This window comes from Podarcis cretensis (assembly GCF_951804945.1).
Source record: "Podarcis cretensis genome assembly, chromosome: 5".
NCBI lineage: Eukaryota > Metazoa > Chordata > Lepidosauria > Squamata > Lacertidae > Podarcis > Podarcis cretensis.
The window spans coordinates 77,157,090-77,174,802 of record NC_137174.1 but is presented as its reverse complement, the minus strand read 5'-3'; the positions used below and the strand labels follow the sequence as shown (position 1 = coordinate 77,174,802).

General features: G+C 41.1%; 1 long non-coding RNA gene across 1 annotated transcript; it reads right to left on the bottom strand.

The window, feature by feature from the left end:
- Positions 1-9,910: 9,910 nt before the first annotated feature.
- On the bottom strand, positions 9,911-17,280 carry LOC307216190. Its single transcript, XR_013838989.1, has 3 exons — positions 16,061-17,280; positions 11,341-11,984; positions 9,911-10,981 (listed from the first exon to the last, which is right to left on the bottom strand). It is a non-coding gene; the product is annotated as an uncharacterized lncRNA (long non-coding RNA).
- Positions 17,281-17,713: the final 433 nt, after the last annotated feature.

The following is a 17,713-nucleotide window of genomic DNA, read 5'->3' as shown; positions in this document are numbered from 1 at the left end:
ATGTCTGGATTTCCAGCTATATTCTGCTACTACCACAAAACGGAATATGCTCAGTTCACTGAAGAGATGTTTACTTCACTCACAAACTTAACTCAGTAAATTGACCACAAAAGAGCATATTTGGTCAACCCATTGGCTTCTCCACTTGATGAGATAAATTCCAGAAGAGCAGTTAGCAAAAGGAAATATTGTGGCTAGGTATTTGGTGTTCACTCAAACCCAACAAGGGGGTGTGAAAAGTGTGAATATGTGAATATATCTATAAGCTACAGATTTTCCAGAGACCCCAGCAGCCAACATAATAATCATGCTTTTAAAATAAAAATATGAACATACATTCAGCTTTACACAAGAGACTCAATAATTCTCTCTTTTTAAAAAAGCAGCCCATCAATAAACTCATTCATTAACAGCTTTTTGATATACTGCTATTGCAACACAAACCTGTAAATAAATGCTCTGCAGACATGAGAGTTAACTTGATGACTAAAGGAGTCTCTGTAGGTGGTGTTTAGTTGACATTCAGGGATGATAATTGGGCACTAGTGTTAATCATCACCTCCAAAAGCTGTACACCTGAATAATTCTCTAAGTGGGGGAAATAGAAATTTAGGCATGACTCATCTGTGATTTTATTTTAAAGGCTAAAATAGAGTGTTTGCAACTGAGAGGTCATCTGGACCACCATGCTGTTAATTATTTGGAAAATGGGTTATGAAATGAGTAGGCACTTGTTATTAACAAAGAAAAGAGCAACAGAAGGTAAAAGTCCTAGTTTAGTACTATAGTTTAGTACTATAGGAGCATATATTGGAAATACAACATAGTTGAATTATATTCTGTTGTTACATCTAGACCTAATCTGAACATCTAATGCTCGGTTCAAATTGTGGGGTTGTACATTGATGTACGGAAGTGAGAGCTGGACCATAAAGAAGGCTGATCGCCAAAGAATTGATGCCTTTGAATTATGGTGCTGGAGGAGACTCTTGAGAGTCCCATGGACTGCAAGAAGATCAAACCTATCCATTTTGAAGGAAATCAGCCCTGGGTGCTCACTGGAAGGACAGATCCTGAAGCTGAGGCTCCATTACTTTGGCCACCTCATGAGAAGAGAAGAGAAGACTCCCTGGAAAAGACCCTGATGTTGGGAAAGGGAAAGGAGAAGGGGACGACAGAGGACGAGATGGTTGGACAGTGTTCTCGAAGCTATCAGCATGAGTCTGACCAAGCTGCGGGAGGCAGTGGAAGACAGGAGTGCCTGGCGTGCTCTGGTCCATGGGGTCACAAAGAGTCGGACACGACTAAACGACTAAACAACAACCATCTGCCAGAAGGCCTAGCAGACAATATGCTTCTACTTGTATTTCTGAAATATAATTGAATCCCATATGTTTGGAAAAAAATTAAGTAGCACCTGTGAATTGGTGTTCAAGGCATGATACCATAGAAGCATAGTAAGCTGCCTTATACCAGATCAAAGTATTTTGCAATCTAGCTCAGTACTGTCTGCTATGACTAGCAATGGTTCTCCAGTATATGTGATGCAGATCTTTCCCATCACCTGATCCTTATCACTGTAGATGCTGGGGACTGGAACTGGAACCAACTGCATGCAATGCATGTATTCTACCACTGGGCTATGGTCCCCTTCCCACGTAGCATATTACCAGTAATGGCTGGTGCAATGCCACTTTTTTATACTAAAAATGTGTAGTATAAACACCGAAAACTGGGAAACACTGGCCTGTGAACACTCCAATTGGAGAACAGCCTTTATCAAAGGTGTCATGGACTTTGAAGACGCTCAAACTCAGGACGAAAGGGAGAAATGTGCTAAGAGGAAGGCACGTTTGGCAAACCCTCACCATAATCAGCTCCCACCTGGAAACCTATGTCCCCACTGTGGAAGGACGCGTGGATCCAGAATTGGCCTCCACAAGCACTTACGGACTCACTGTTAAGACCATGTTCGTGGAAGACAATCTTACTTGGCTACGACTGATCGTCGAAGAAGAAGAAGACAAAGAAGAAGAAGAAGAAGCCACTCACCTGACCTCTGGTCAGATATGTCACTGCTGCTTATCAGGAGGTAAATGGGCAGTAATAATAATATTTGTATTCAGCGTGCTTCGTGAATATTACCTGGTTATAATCCTTGTAATAATTTTATAAGGTATTATAAGTATTCTTGTTGCCATACTGCATACAGGTGAGAAGGCTAAGAGATAACAAAAAGGGGAAAAATCATGATCAACATTGCTCAAGCAATGGAATAAGCTAATAAGAATCACAGAATCTCTTTGCTTTGAGATTTTGATTAAAGCAGTTGTCATGGGCAAAGGTGGAGCTAGCTGCTCCAGCACATGATGTGCACCCAAGGGTAGGGCTAGCCGCACACGGGGGCGGGATGAGCATCCATGGGGAGTGGCACTGTGATGTCACCCCCCTCGGGGATGACACGCAGGGAGGGCCGTACCCACCGCACCCCCTTCCTCCGCCAGTGGTCATGGGTACTTAACTAAATGGCTAAATGTTTGAGGACAATGGATTTATACCACTTGGATCTCCAATCTCTTTGCTCCCATGCATCCTTTGTGAGTTTCAACATGATGGTTGCCCAAACTCTAACAAACGGCAGCCACCAGTTTGAGTCAATTTCTTCTTATGTAACATGAAAATGTGAGTAATAGGATGGTTACAGGTGCATGTTGTATCTGAATGTTCTCTTATTAGGTTTGTTCTCTCTGGAGGGTTGTTTTTCTCTCCACTTTGAGAATTCATCCGGATCTCTCATTCTACCTCCCCAGAACCTTGTGTTCCTTGGCTATAATGGTATATAAAAACAAGCTGTCACACACAAACATTCTGCTCAGGGAAATAAAGGACTGAAAACTTTTTTTGCTTTGGCACAAACCTGATTCATCCTGGTAAAAGGATATCTTGTGGGACACTGGAGCACAACCAAGGTCACAAGATGAATTTCTCACAGAAAGATTTCTTTATCCTTTATGGGAAGAGTTATATTTTGCCTCAACCCCTTAGCAAGTTACATTAAAAATGTGGCACATTACATTTAAGCAGGAAGGGGACATATGACTGAACATTGTATTACAAATGTCCTTGTAAGGCTTTATTTTGTAACTTTTGGGACATGTTTATTTTTCAGGCAGAAGTGTAATGGGGTTGTTTAGTTGGGTTTCAGAAGTGATCCGACTGTAAAATCTAAGAGAGGAAAAACCAAAATTGATAATTTTTAGTTTCAACTCTTCAGCTTACTAAGCTCTCGCCGCTGGAGGAATCAAGGAACTGTGTAATGAGAGGCAGAGCGAGGCATTTACACAGACACCATTTATGTTGATATTCCAGGCCAAACTAGATATGTCAGAGATCTCTGATTTGGATCCCTAGACACCTCCTTCAGATGCGAGGCTTGACACCATGCTCAAGTAGAACACCTGTCCTTTTTCACTTTCCTGCCCCTTGATGGGATGCATGAACACCCATGTTCACCTGGAATCAACACATCGTGAATGTATAAAGCACGTCCTGTATCTCTGTCAATCTACCTGCCCATTTCTACCTCATAAACTTTGCTAACATGCATATTAGGGGAAATTGCATACACAGATGCGTTTTTTGGGAGAAATTAACACTAAAATGCAGGTGGATTTTCATGAGGAGTTTTTAAAACTCAAGATTGTTGTAGAAAATTGAATTGAATACTAGAAAAAAATGAGAAACCAAGAGAACCCAAATTAACAGGTTAATCTATCCCTAGTTGCCACCGGGCAATCCTGACATTTCTCACCTACATAGGATGGTGGGAAACAGTCTTATACTGCTTCAGACCATTGGTCCATGTAGCTCAGTGTTGTCTACACTGACTGGCAGTGACTCTCCAGGGTTTGAGGCAAGAGTTCTTCCTAGCCCTGTGTGGTGATGTCAGAAAATGAACCTGGGACCTTCTGTATGCAAAGCAGATGCTGTACTACTGAGATACAGCCCTTCTCCCCTGAGCACAGGTAACGTTGCTGATGGCCCCTCAGAACTGGACATGAACCTGAGTTGTGTCTCAGAAGCACACAAGTTTTCACAATAACAGTTTGCATAGACCATGTTCATCCAGTCAATACATTTTGACATGGAAAATGGGGGAAGCCACCTCCCATGTTATTAAAGAAATATATCTTCTTAGCTGTATTGCAAGCTTTTGTAAACATCTGGAGAAAGAACAACAGAATGTGGGTTCTGCCAAGATTAGTTTCCTGTGCTGGAGGCAGGAGATAGGACTCATCTGTTAACAAGCAAAAATCTGTCTCATATTGGTAATGCTAATTGTAAACACATTATCTGAATCCTAGAACACCCGTTGGTGTAAGCTAGAAGTAGCCTTACTACTATTAGTGGACTAAATCAGCGTAAAATCTGCATTACAGAAGAACTAGTGCCATACATCCAAATCTCACTGTTGCAGAAGATTAAAAACACATTTTGACTGTCACAAAAGTATTCCCAGACCACATTCTGCAATAATTTATTAAAGGCTGAAGTGGAACAGTTGATTTCTCAACTTTGTTACTGATTTCTTGTCATACAAACAACCCTTGATACACTTCTGCATTTCTTCATCTTGGCATTGCTGTAAGCCCAGATTTCATATGCTCTGTCATCAGGATTAAGCTTTACCATGTGTGTTTGCAATGCTTTCCTATTGCATAGTCACAACAAAATGCAGTCACAGCTTGAGGTTGCATGCAGCAAAGTCATATGTATTTTTACTCAGAAGTAAGAACAACATCCGTCAGTGGGAATCACTCCCAAGTAAATGTGCCTAAGATTGCAGTCTAGTGCTGCTTTGCATCCGAACATTATAAATAGATGATATTTGAGGATATATCCTGCCTTTCAATCTAAAGTTCCTCCAGGTGGCCTACAACATACGTATAGCCAAAACAAAATTCAATATTACACATCTTGGCCATTGACCTGAGAAGGAGAAAATGTAGGGAGATTGCTTTCCCTCTACCTGTCAGAGAGACGTTTTCTCAGCTCAAATGTTTCAGGGCCTAGGGGTGGGTAAATCCATCAATTTTAGATTCTAATTTTTAAAATCCCGAAGTCATAACCACATTTTCCCACTTTCTCATTTTTAAAAAGTCTCCACAAAAATTCATCAGTACAATTTTTTTCTCATATGTTGGTTTCTCCCAACATACACATTTTTGCAAAAAAAATTTTTGGTATTAGAGTGCAAGTAGTAGTGTGCATGCACACGAAAGCTCATACCAATAACTAACTTAGTTGGTCTCTAAGGTGCTACTGGAAGGAATTTTTTTAAAAAATTATTTTATTTTTTTGTTTTGTTTTGACTACGGCAGACCAACAAGGCTACCTACCTATAAGTAGTTTCCTCTGCAATGCCTAAAGGAGCATTCTAAACTTAACCAACAAACCGGATAGATTCTGTTTTGGATGATGGCTAATAGAGTTGGAAGTGACCACAAGGATTATATAGTCCAACCTCCTTCGATGCAAGAATATTTCACCCATCATGGGTCTCAAACCCACAACTCTGAGATTAAGAGCCTCATGCTATACTGACTGAACTATCTATTATCTATGTTTTTCCATATAATTTTTTTCTCAGCTTCTCTGTTTTTTCTCAACTTCTCTGTTTATTAAATACGATAGGTGGGCTTGTAAGTTCTTTATCTGTTGGAGGATATCTTCGTTTTTGGGTTTTTTCACTATTTCTTTTTCTTTCTCTCTTATTTCTTTGTTTATTTCCATAATATTATTTTCTTTATTTCTCCTTATCCTCCCCATTTGTTGTATTACATACCCTCATATATAGGCTTTACTCGCTGCCCAAATCATTTTTATATCAGTACCCTATGTTTTTCATTGTTTACATTCACCATGATTTTCTGAAGCACTAATACGACCAATTCATAAAATAAAGATGGTAAAAATCAGTTAAATTGGCCTATAAAATGCCAGATTTCCCCCACAATATATAAAAATTTTAGTTCCAGTTAAGAATGGCATTCATATAACTGTTTACTTCCACAAATATTCATGTAGTGAATCATCATTGGCTGCAGCTGTAATGTGGATTTTCTGTCATGTTGGATTCTAAGCAGAAGGTTATTTGGCCGATTAGTCAGGAAAAATTCTTAGAAAGATATCATCTGGAGTGTGAATAAGTATGGTCCAACTCATTTGATGGATTTTGAGCTGCTGGATCCAAACACTGAGTCTAATTTGCTGTCTTTTCTTAGCAAACTGTTTATAAATATTGCAGAGAGAGATAAAAAGACAATTGTCACATGCCTTCAGAAGGCATAGGAAACATCTCATTTCCCAGATTTTGGGTGCTAAATATGAATGATTATCAGACATTGGATGCTACTTTTTGTTTAAAATGCCTAGCGTTGTCTAGTATTGATGCAGAGACAGCAACTGTCAATCCCATATGTATGTACCATCATATCCAAGCAGATTTTATTTAATCGCTGTATGTGTTGAATTTGAATAAATTTGCATATTTATTTATTTTTTAACTCACAATTGTAGCTCAGCTTTGCATGACTCAGCTTGGCAGATTTTCTTTCGCACTTGAACTTTTAAACACCTTGCAACTGAAACATGTGTGGGTTTTCTCTCCATTTTTTAAAAGTTATAGAATAGTGTTATGCGTTTGCAGAGGAGGCAAGTATCCCAAAACATTCCTGCAAGCTCCTTATGCAGCCACACCAGTTTCTCTAGTCTCCTCCCACTTTTCTTTTTTGTTGGAATTGTCTGAACTTCATAGGCTGCTCAATAATGAAAACTATGTTACTTTGTGTGTCTCTTTATTTCTACTGCTGGCCAGGAAATTAAGAACTAAATTTGTGGCTCAACTCTGAAAGTTGTTGTTATTGTCCTACAGCTTATAGCTAGACAAAACCAAACAATCTTCCTATATGTGTGTGCATGTGTTCATGTGTATAGATAGACACATACTTACAGCCCTGTCTATATTCATTAATATCCATTGGAATATTCATATGCCGAAGTTCAAACAAAACCATTTGTTTTGTTTCTTCTAGGCATATATTTCTTAAAATGAAAATTTAATCTGCTAGAACAGGCATAGGCAAACTCGGCCCTCCAGATGTTTTGGGACTACAACTCCCATCACCCTAGCTAACAGGACCAGTGGTCAGGGATGATGGGAGTTGTAGTCCCAAAACATCTGGAGTAGGGGTAGGCAACCTAAGGCCCGGGGGCCGGATCCGGCCCAATCACCTTCTAAATCTGGCCCGCAGACCGTCTGGAAATCAGCATGTTTTTACATGAGTAGAATGTGTCCTTCTATTTAAAATGCATCTCTGGGTTATTTGTGGGGCCTGCCTGGTGTTTTTACATGAGTAGAATTTGTGCTTTTATTTAAAATGCATCTCTGGGTTATTTGTGGGGCATAGGAATTCGTTCATTATTTTTTTTTCAAAATATAGTCTGGCCCACCACATGGTCTGAGGGATGGTGGACTGGCCCACGGCTGAAAAAGGTTGCTGACCCCTGAGGAGGGCCAAGTTTGCCTTTGCCTGTGGTAGAAAACTCTAGCTGCAACTCTAAATTCCCCCTATCAAATTACGATTATTCTTTATTAAAACAGTTACAGTGGTACCTCTAGTTACGAACTTAATTCGTTCCGGAGGTCTGTTCTTAACCTGAAACTGTTCTTAACTAGAAGCGTGCATTTGCTAATGGGGCCTCTTGCTGCCGCTGCACCCCCAGCACATGATTTCTGTTCTCATCCTGTGGCAGAGTTCTCAACTCAAGGTAACTCTTCCAGGTTAGCAGAGTTTGTAACCTGAAGCGTTTGTAACCTGAGGCATTTGTAACTCGAGGTACCACTGTACTTAACAAGAAATGCAGAAGTGCCTGATCTGAACAAGAAGTAGCCTCACACAATTACTGTCCTTTTGCTTAGTCATGAAGACTGACTACAGAGCATGCAAGGAGCACCTTGTAGTTTGCCTGTTCAAATGTGTCACCAGCTACCTGCCTACCTACCTGATTCCCCATCCACCCTCCCTTGCTTCCGCCACCCTTCCTACCCAATGAAAGAAGGGACTGCTAGTGTTTTTAAGCATACACAAAAATCCCTACTCATCTTCAGGAACAGCAGTGCCTCTTTGCTTTTTTGGCAGAGCTAACTGAGTCATAAAGAAAGCAAAATAGATTCTATGGAGCAGCCCGGCAGAGGCGGTGACTGATTCACTGTGGTATTTTTTTGTCTGTATGTGTCAGGCGGCAGTGGATCCACACACACATACCCCAGCAGGTCGCCAGGAATGGATAAGACAAGGAAAAGTTTTTACCAACTGCTTTTCATTCAATATTCACAGAGAGAGGCTTGGAACGCCAGCCTCTTGGAATAACGGCTTTGCTCCGGGTGAGTTCCCACCCCTCCCTCTCTCCCTTCATGCGTCATCACTATGGGTGCTGAGATGTGCCCTCTGCCTCTGAGATCTCTGCTCTCCTACTTTCAATGCCCGCCGGGTTCTGAGAGAGGGAGGTCCTAGAATGCTTTCTAAATACACTGTGTTCATCAGCTGGTGCTTCTTCTTCCTCCTCTCCCATTATTTCCCAGCTTTCCCCTTCATCTGCCTCTGAGCTGTGATCTCCCTCAAACCCCTTTTGTAATTTTTTTAAAAAAATATTTATTAAGGTTTTTTAAATACAAAATGCAAAAATAATAAACAATATAACATGCATCATAACATATTTTCAAAGCTTCTTTGGACTCCCTCACGTCTCCCGCTCCCACTTACATCATTATAAACTTTTACCAGCAATTTATCATCTTGTTTACATTCTTAAATCCCGTTCATTTAATTTAGTCTAATAGTTCTCCCATAGGTTTATGTTTCCCTCCATCACACTTGTCATCCAGATTACATCTATTTTAGTGGTGCTCAATTATTTATAGTCTGGCATCCTTCTTAACATTCAACCAAATTACAATATTTTTGTAAATAAATTCTAAATTTCTTCCAGTCTTCTTCAACCCTTTCCTCTCCCAGGTCTTAAACCCCTGTTGTAATTTTGAACTGTCTTCTTCTCTGGAAGGGTCAGGCTGGGGAGGCGGTCTCTTCCATTCCTCCTCTGTCCAGTCCCTAACCTCATGTTATGAGCACAAAACTTCCCAGGACTTCTTCAACTGTAGATCTTCTAGCTCACTGAATGATTCTGACTGAATGAAAATGTCTGGCAATTATTATTTATTCATTAACTTAAACCACAACTTATTCTTCTTCTCTCTTTTTTTGAAGAAAGAACATCTTTATTTTATTAAAATTATGTGGTTGCAAATAACCAACCCATTTACAAGAAAAGCATGCAGTCCCAACAGGCCTTTTTGGGATCACATGTAGTAGTGGGCTTGCACAGATAAAATTCACCCACAGCCTACTTTCCCATCCCTATCACCCAGGATGAGCATTTGATTGATAGAGGGAAATGTTTTAACAGAATAATAAATCCTTCAGTATTGCCACTTTGAGCACAGTATGACAGAGTTATCCTTCTTTAAGGATCCCTATTGTATCAGGCCAAAGGCCCGTCTAGTCTAGCATCCTGTTCTCACAGTGACCTGTCACATGCCTGTGGGAAGCCCACAAGCAACTATCTTTGAAAATGTGCACTTTTCTGAATTTTGCGACACAATTCTTCAAGCAAAAAGATGTGTACACAATTGTATGTGTTAGAAGAAAGTGTGCAAAAATGCATATTTTAATGAAAAGAACATTAAAATGCATCATATTAAGGATAGCCAATTACAACAAAATGTGTGTGTGTTTTTGTGCACACACACACACACACACACACGAGTATATATATTGAGAGAAATGGACACTAAAATGTAGACAATTTTTTTCTGATGATTGAAAAACAATCACAAACTAATGTAGAAATGCAGCAAATTGAACTTCATACTGAAAAAATGAGAAAAGTAGAGAAACTGAAATGGACAGATTTATTCATCTCTCCTATTCCAATCAACGTTGTATCGATTGTCTGCAAAGAGGAAATAAAAGCAACAAATGTTGACACTGAAATCATCATTGGATCAAAAAGACCAGCTTTAGCTAGCATTAGCCAGCATAGAACTCCCCAGATGGTGTTGGGCTACAGCTTCCATTAGACTCAGCCAGCATGATGGAATAGTAGTCCAACAAAATCTTAAGGGCATCAAATTTGCTACTTCTGCTGTAGTACATAAAAAATAATATTGCAGAGCAAATACAATAATGACATGTAGTGGTATACATTAAGGTATCACAGAAGATAGGCAGTCTACATACTGTGGTGTCATGTGGCAATGCTTTTATCTTAACAAATATTTCAGTGTTGGCGATTTCTGAAGAATAGCAACCTCAAATAGCTGATTATGATCAACATTCAAATTCAGCACTTCAGAAATCTATGCTATTAAACTGAGTCACAACAGCTTACATCTAAATAGACCTCAGTTCAGGTTTTCACCTGTCATAGATAGTTACCTTGGTGATTCATTTCAGTGGCTTATGCTTCAGTAGAAAACCAAATGTTTGCTTATCATGAACTTCAATTGACTTGGACTGTGTACGTATGTAAACGTACTTTAAAATATACTCTGAAACTTCTGCACTGGGTTGTCAGGAGCATTTATTATTTGTTTTCCTCAATTTTTTAATTAAAAACAGCCAGTATAACCATCACTCTGCACTGTTAAGGACCCCCATTTAATATGGTGGATTTCTTTCTTTCTTTCTTTCTTTCTTTCTTTCTTTCTTTCTTTCTTTCTTTCTTTCTTTCACAGTGTGCTCCTTCAACAGATTGCTAGGCCACTGAACGGATCTTCTTGCATTCTCTCAAGCAAAGGGTTCATTCCCCACACACACCTGTGTAGTGACATGCTAGTAAAAAAGTAAAGGTAAAGGTACCCCTGCCCGTACGGGCCAGTCTTGACAGACTCTGGGGTTGTGCGCCCATCTCACTTAAGAGGCCAGGGGCCAGCGTTGTCCGGAGACACTTCCGGGTCACGTGGCCAGCGTGACATCGCTGCTCTGGCCAGAGCCAGAGCCGCACACGGAAACGCCGTTTACCTTCCCGCTGGTAGCGGTCCCTATTTATCTACTTGCACCCGGAGGTGCTTTCGAACTGCTAGGTTGGCAGGCGCTGGGACCGAGCAGCGGGAGCGCACCCCGCCGCAGGGATTCGAACCGCCGACCTTTCGATCGGCAAGCCCTAGGCGCTGAGGCTTTAACCCACAGCGCCACCTGTACAGGCTGATAATTAGCAAACTCTTGAAATACCTTTGATCAGTTACTGTGTGATAGCATTCATCCATTCCTGAGACTGGTGGAAAGACTTACAAGTGGGAACCACAACTCCTTATGATACTTCATGCCTTCCATGGTTCAGTTTGGATCACTGGTACCTTTTGCAGAGGAACTGGTAGGGAAGGACTGTAGCTCAGTGGTAGTTGCACACAAAACATCCCAGGCTCAAGTCATGACATCTACATGCAGGCCTAGGAAAGATTCCTGTATGAGAGTCTGGAGAAATACTACCAATTTGAAGGACTGGTTACAGGTATGAGGGAGTCCTGGGCAAGGTGTCCTTCACCCCACTCCAAACCTAGTTCCTCCTTTTGATGAACTCAGTGGTTAGGGGCAAGCATTGGTGGTAGACACAGAAAGACTGGGTGGAAGGATATTCATAGTTGGCACCCCACTCACAAGCTACAAAGGTGGATGGGACATTCTGGTGAAGGGGAATGCCATTAGTTGTGAGGTTTCCCATTCATCAGCAATAACCTGTTGTTGCTGAAGATCCAATCAGACTGGAAGCATTGGTTCCTAATTCTGCCCTCACTCTGAGGGTGTCCATTTTGAAGCCAATTCAGGGGGAATTGGAAAGATGTAGAAAGAAGCAGTGTCTTCTATCTGGAAAAAGGAGAGGAATTAAAGGAATAATAATAATAATGGCAGAGAGAAAGAGAAATTAATTCAATTGATAGGAACGGTGAGTTCAGTAGCCTAAGTTCAGCCAGCAACATGGGTTTGAGCACAGTAGGAGGTATGGTTCATGCCATAAATTGCCTTAAATTCACTTTTGAAGTGACCAGTGGGTTTTACAAAGTGATGCCCAGTTTGACTTACATCAAATATTTGAGCTTCCTTAGTTCTGAAATTCAAAAATAAATCTGTCCAAAAGATTGATCAGTTAGTAACTGCTAAATCTTGAGAGGCAGAAAAATCTCCAGAGACTAAAGTTTAGAAGGTGACAGAAAATCAAAACCATATGCACAATTTTTCTAGGAAAAACAGATAGATGGCAAACGTTGTGGCATTTATTGTCAGTGCTGTCCATGTCATCTGTTTGATAGCATTTATTCTTCCCTTCAAGGAGAAAAACAAGTTTTCTTCCTATACAAGCTCATGCTATAACTGCCATTCACACAATATGTATAGCAGAATGTTTCCTTCTGGCTTGCATTGCTTAAAAGTGGGGCTGAGCCAAAAATTTCTCGGAAACATTCTTTCTGGGATTTTTCCATTCTGATTCCCCCTGGAAAAAGAAGCCTGCTTTGCAGAATTTAATATTGTCCACAATATTCACCACCTTTCTGTGGCCCACACACAATGTCCCATAATATTCCAGCTTTCCAGTGTCAGGTAGAACTGAAAGTAGTTGAACTGACTTGTTTTACACCATACTGGGCTGTATCAGTGGAGCAGAAATAAGAGTGGAGAAACACTCTGGTTTCCTCCATATACTTCCAGGCTTGGGGCGGGTGAAGAAAACTGTTTTAGAAGATGAGGGTGATTTATGCACAGGGACTCTTGACAGGGATGCCTCTTGAATGTGACTCAATTTCTCCACACTTTGTGGGTATGGTGAGCAGTGGCGTAGCGTGGGGGGTGCAGGGGGGGCTGGCTGCACCGGGCACAACATCTGGGGGGGGCGCGCTCGCACTCGCAGCTCTCTGCCCCTGCTAAAATCCACGGGTTAGGGGGCGCAAATTACTTGCCTTGCCCCGAGTGCTGACAACCCACGCTACGCCACTGATGGTAAGGGAACAAGACAGGTCAGGAACCAACAGCTTCCTGGCACATCTCCTATATGGCCCTACCAGCATCATAGCTCTGGCATTAGTTAGGCCAGGGGGATCAAGAAGCCCAAGGTGCGGAGAGAGATTCTGACATCAGATCTCATTCTTCAGAATCCAGTCTCTGTTTCCAGTGTCAGAGGGACAGATCTGATCTATCCCATTGCCCCTTGTGACAAAAAAAAAAAATGTTTTGTTTATTATCCATCATAGATACCAGTGGGGGGAAAATGCTTTTCAGTAGACAGTTTGGCTGTTGTTATCGTTTGGAATGTGGAGAGCCATGCAAAGATGAGATAATTATGAGGACAGTCAATGACCTACAGAGTGCCTGGCCTGCATTTAACAGTGTGCTGGCAGTGTGGGAACAGAGCAAATAGAGGGTAGAGAAAGGAGGGCAGAGAAGGGACAAAGCCAACATTTCACTGGGTTAAGCAGGCCATGACTTTATTGTGTCAGCTTCCAGATTCTTTGGCACTGCATGTCCATGGGCTACTCCAATGTTAAGGACTGCCAGTGGTACCTTCAGCTTGAGAAGCATGCTAAGGAAGACTTACGGAGATTTTTTAAAATAAAAACAAACGTGGCAGACACTGTGAGATGCTTCTCCTGTCTGTCCAGTGCCACCACTGACCTGGATGTGTGGCTGATCGCCAGCTGTTCCCTTGAAGCTTCTCAAATGGAACACACATTTGGTCCTAATGGAGAGGCTATTAAAGAAGAAGAAAAGTTCTGCACTTCCCTCTCCCACCCCTTTGAAACTGTACAGATTCCCTGGGTTTGCTTGATTGGTGGAAACAATACCCCCCCACACCTTTTATGAATGGAAGTGTAACTAGTGATGAGGAATTCATCTTTACACCACGAGGTGTATTACAAGGACCAACAGCCATTTGATGTAGCTAAGATGCATCTAATGTAAAATGTGTCGAATGAAATGCGGCACTGTGCAGCAAATAATTAAGCTGTGGCTCTCAGAACAAGCAATATCATTGAAACTTAAGAGGATTGTAAAGGGATTAGGCAGTTACATAGATGATGAGAACATCTACTGCTTCATTTGGCAGATTAAGGGATGCTGGTGAGTTGCTGTTTTGGGTTAAAATATAAAGTCTCCATCTAAATAAAACCTGAAGATAAGCTCTATATTAGCAACTCTAGCCAACAGGTTAATGTGATATATATATAAGCTTATATAGAATTCACATAGGTAAAACAATCAGTTGAAAAGGAGAAACAATATAGACAGAAGCAGCCCTGCAAAGTCCAATCATAAAAGCTTCACAATGGTGGAACTTCAAAACATTGAAAGCCTTTCCAGATGCCTGAAGGGTTTTGGCACTGGTGGGTTTCATGGCGAAGCCTTTCCCACAATAGGGTTGTTGCTCCAACACTGATGGGACTGCAACAGAGATGCGTTGTGTAACTGAATCATGCACATTTGTATGGCTAGTATTAAATTACCAAATCTAACCAGTGCAAGGATTTCCTCTTGTGCAATGGGAGTTCCCTCCTCTCATTCCCCTGTGTGCATCATGTGCCCCTCCCCCAATCTGCTCCAGGGTTTTTTGGGAACCCTAGAACAGATTTTAGGAGGCAGAAAAAGGGGGGGGGGATAGAAGGAAGGAGAACCTTCTGCTGCACAAGGAGAAATCCTTGTACTGATGGAATTAGATACTAAAGGCTACACTGGATTCCACCCTATGTCTTCCATGTGGCAGCATTTCCAGTACCATGTAGCAAAACCACTATTTTTTTATTCTGCCCCTTGTTATCTGGATGATTTTTTCAGAATGAAAAAACACACGCACAAACATATCTATAAGTAAAGCTGAGCGTTTGGGGGCAAAATTCATATATTGCTTTAACTTGAAAACAATATATGTTTTGGCAATTTGGCAATTTTGGGGAAGGGGAAATCAGATGTGGTAAATCACTTGTTTCAGTTAGAATACTGATGCTGCTGTCCTATGTACAATTACTTGAGTGTTAGGCCTGTTGAACCCAGTGGGACTCACTTCTGAGCAGAGATGTACAGTGTCTGAAGAAGGCTGGGGCAGGGCTGGGGACAGTGGCGGAGCTTCAAGCTCCAGTGGGGGTGGGGTGGAGAGCAGGTGGGGGCATGGCTGGTGCGTGTCCCAGGGGTGGGGCATGCCGCCCACACCCCTGTTCCTCCGCCAGTGGCTGGGGATTGGTCCCACTCTCTGTTTTGGGAGTGTGTGAAATAGAAATGTACACTATGCTTACTTTCTTATTAAACATAAACTTATTTGCTGCTCGAGTAATATAAAATGCAACATTTACACTTTACAGAGTAATCCTATGGAGGTGGGGGGAGTTAGTAGCAGAGGCAGTGTCACTAATGCATACTTGTTGGGCTTGTGCAAAATGTGGTGTATGAGCTATTTACCCTTTTATTCTTTTTCTCTTCTCGTGAAGATAGCAATGTCTTTTGGATCTTAGCTTTGCGTTTCTCTAGGAATGATTTAATAATGCTGTAGATTGTCTTAAGAAGATTTCACTCACTCCAAAAGCAAGTAAATAAATAAATAAATCATGGGAGTGTTTTCCAATTTTTGTTTTTGTAAATGTGGGTGGGGGATATAATCAGAAGAAGGACAGGAAGGGGATAACTTCCCTCTGATTTTTTGCAGGTCGTTGTGTGTGTGTGGGGGGGTGTCTACTTCAGAGTAAACATGCCTAGCATGGGACACAAGGCCTAATGTGAGCAGTGGCATACTGTGTGCTCTGTCTACTGCTTTGAAACAGCAAAGCACAAAGAACAGATGCCATCAAATCACACCCTGTGTACACAAATCGAATTAATTGTCTCCATTTAAAATTATTGATCCTTTTCAGATGCATCCTTTCTGACCTATGTTGCGGAGGCATCATTTATTTATATCATACCTTGTTATTCTGCAACCGTAACTTGTTGACTGATGATTACTGTTGTTGAGCTTTATGTCTTCAAAGTCTTCGCAAGTTAAAGATGGGGGCTTACTGTTGTAATTGGCAAACAGTCAGACTTGGTGCCTTTTCAAGTTCCTTTTCCTACCCGCTGAAACTTCTGTAGCTTTCTCTTTGTTTTAATTCTTTTTCTTCTGAACCTTTAAAGTTCCGAATTCTTTCTCTGGTCTCCTTTGTGTTATTATTTTAAAGAATCTATTGCTCTGCCTCCCTCCATGGTGCACTGCATGTTTTCTTTGTATTATGCTTTTCTTCTTCTCCTTTTGTACATTTTGCCTTTTTTGATTTCTGCTGCTTGAAAAACTCTTTTCTACTCCTCTAGACATTTATTGTCTTTTTCAACCCCTTCTTTTGTGGACAGCGTCTAATTAATTTATTACTGGTCTGAAGATTTGCCTCTGATGTCTCCAAAATTTGCTGGGGCAAGACTGAAGGAAGGCATAACGGCCAGCTTCCTTCACACTAGATGTTTGAGAGTAACTGATGAATTATATTCTCAAGCCTACCAATTCCAAAACTAGAGTGTGGATCCAAGTTCTTTTTACTCCTCAGATGTTATTACGTTATGAAATTCCAAATCAATTTCCAGATTGGCCCCTTGCTGTTAAAAGCTATTGATCAGAAATCATCACTCATGTGTTTGTGAAATACTCCACAATGATCCCTTTTCTTTTGATTCTGACAACTTAATTTAAACCCTGATTTTCTCCTTCTTTCCTGTAACTGAATTGTGCCACATCCCCATCTCTTTAATAGGATATTTGCCCCTCTTTGTCTACAATTTTTAAAGCTGTAAGAACTGTATTAAATCTGCTCGATGGAATCAGTCAATACTGAGCAGATCAGGGTGGTAAGACCGATTACTAAAAAGAAAAAGGGGAATCAATGCAGTGAAGTGCAGTAACTTTCCTGGGCATATTAACCTTAATTGTGATTCTTGTTGGTCAGTTTCTTATATTCTTCCTCTTGTGCTTCAGGGTTCTTCTGCTGGAACAGCATGCGTGTTGATGGCTGTTCCACCTATAAACCACTGGCAGGTTTAATAGGATTTAGATTATTTAAACGATGGAAGTTTTATGGATATGCTTTTATATGTATAAAGTAATGATGTAATACACTTTCCTCCGCTGATTCATGCATTCCAGTAAGATTGCTAGGAGCTAACAACATTCCGAGGTTGCCTTGGAATAAGAAGGCATTATAGAATCAGAGTTAGAAGAAATCTTGGAAGTCATTCATTCCTTCATTGCAGGGGTTTAGACTATTTATTATTAATTTTATGTATCCGCTCCGGCGGGAAGGTAAACGGCATTTCCATGCGCTGCTCTGGTTTCACCAGAAGCGGCTTAGTCATGCTGGCAACATGACCCGGAAAAACTGTCTGCGGACAAACGTTGGCTCCCTCGGCCAGTAAAGCGAGATGAGTTCCGCAACCCCAGAGTTGTCTGCGACTGGACTTAACTGTCAGGGGTCCTTTACCTTTACCTGTATGTATATACCGCCCTTCCCAGTAGTGATGTATGGAAGTGAGAGCTGGACCATAAAGAAGTCTGATCGCCGAAGAATTGATGCTTTTGAATTATGGTGCTGGAG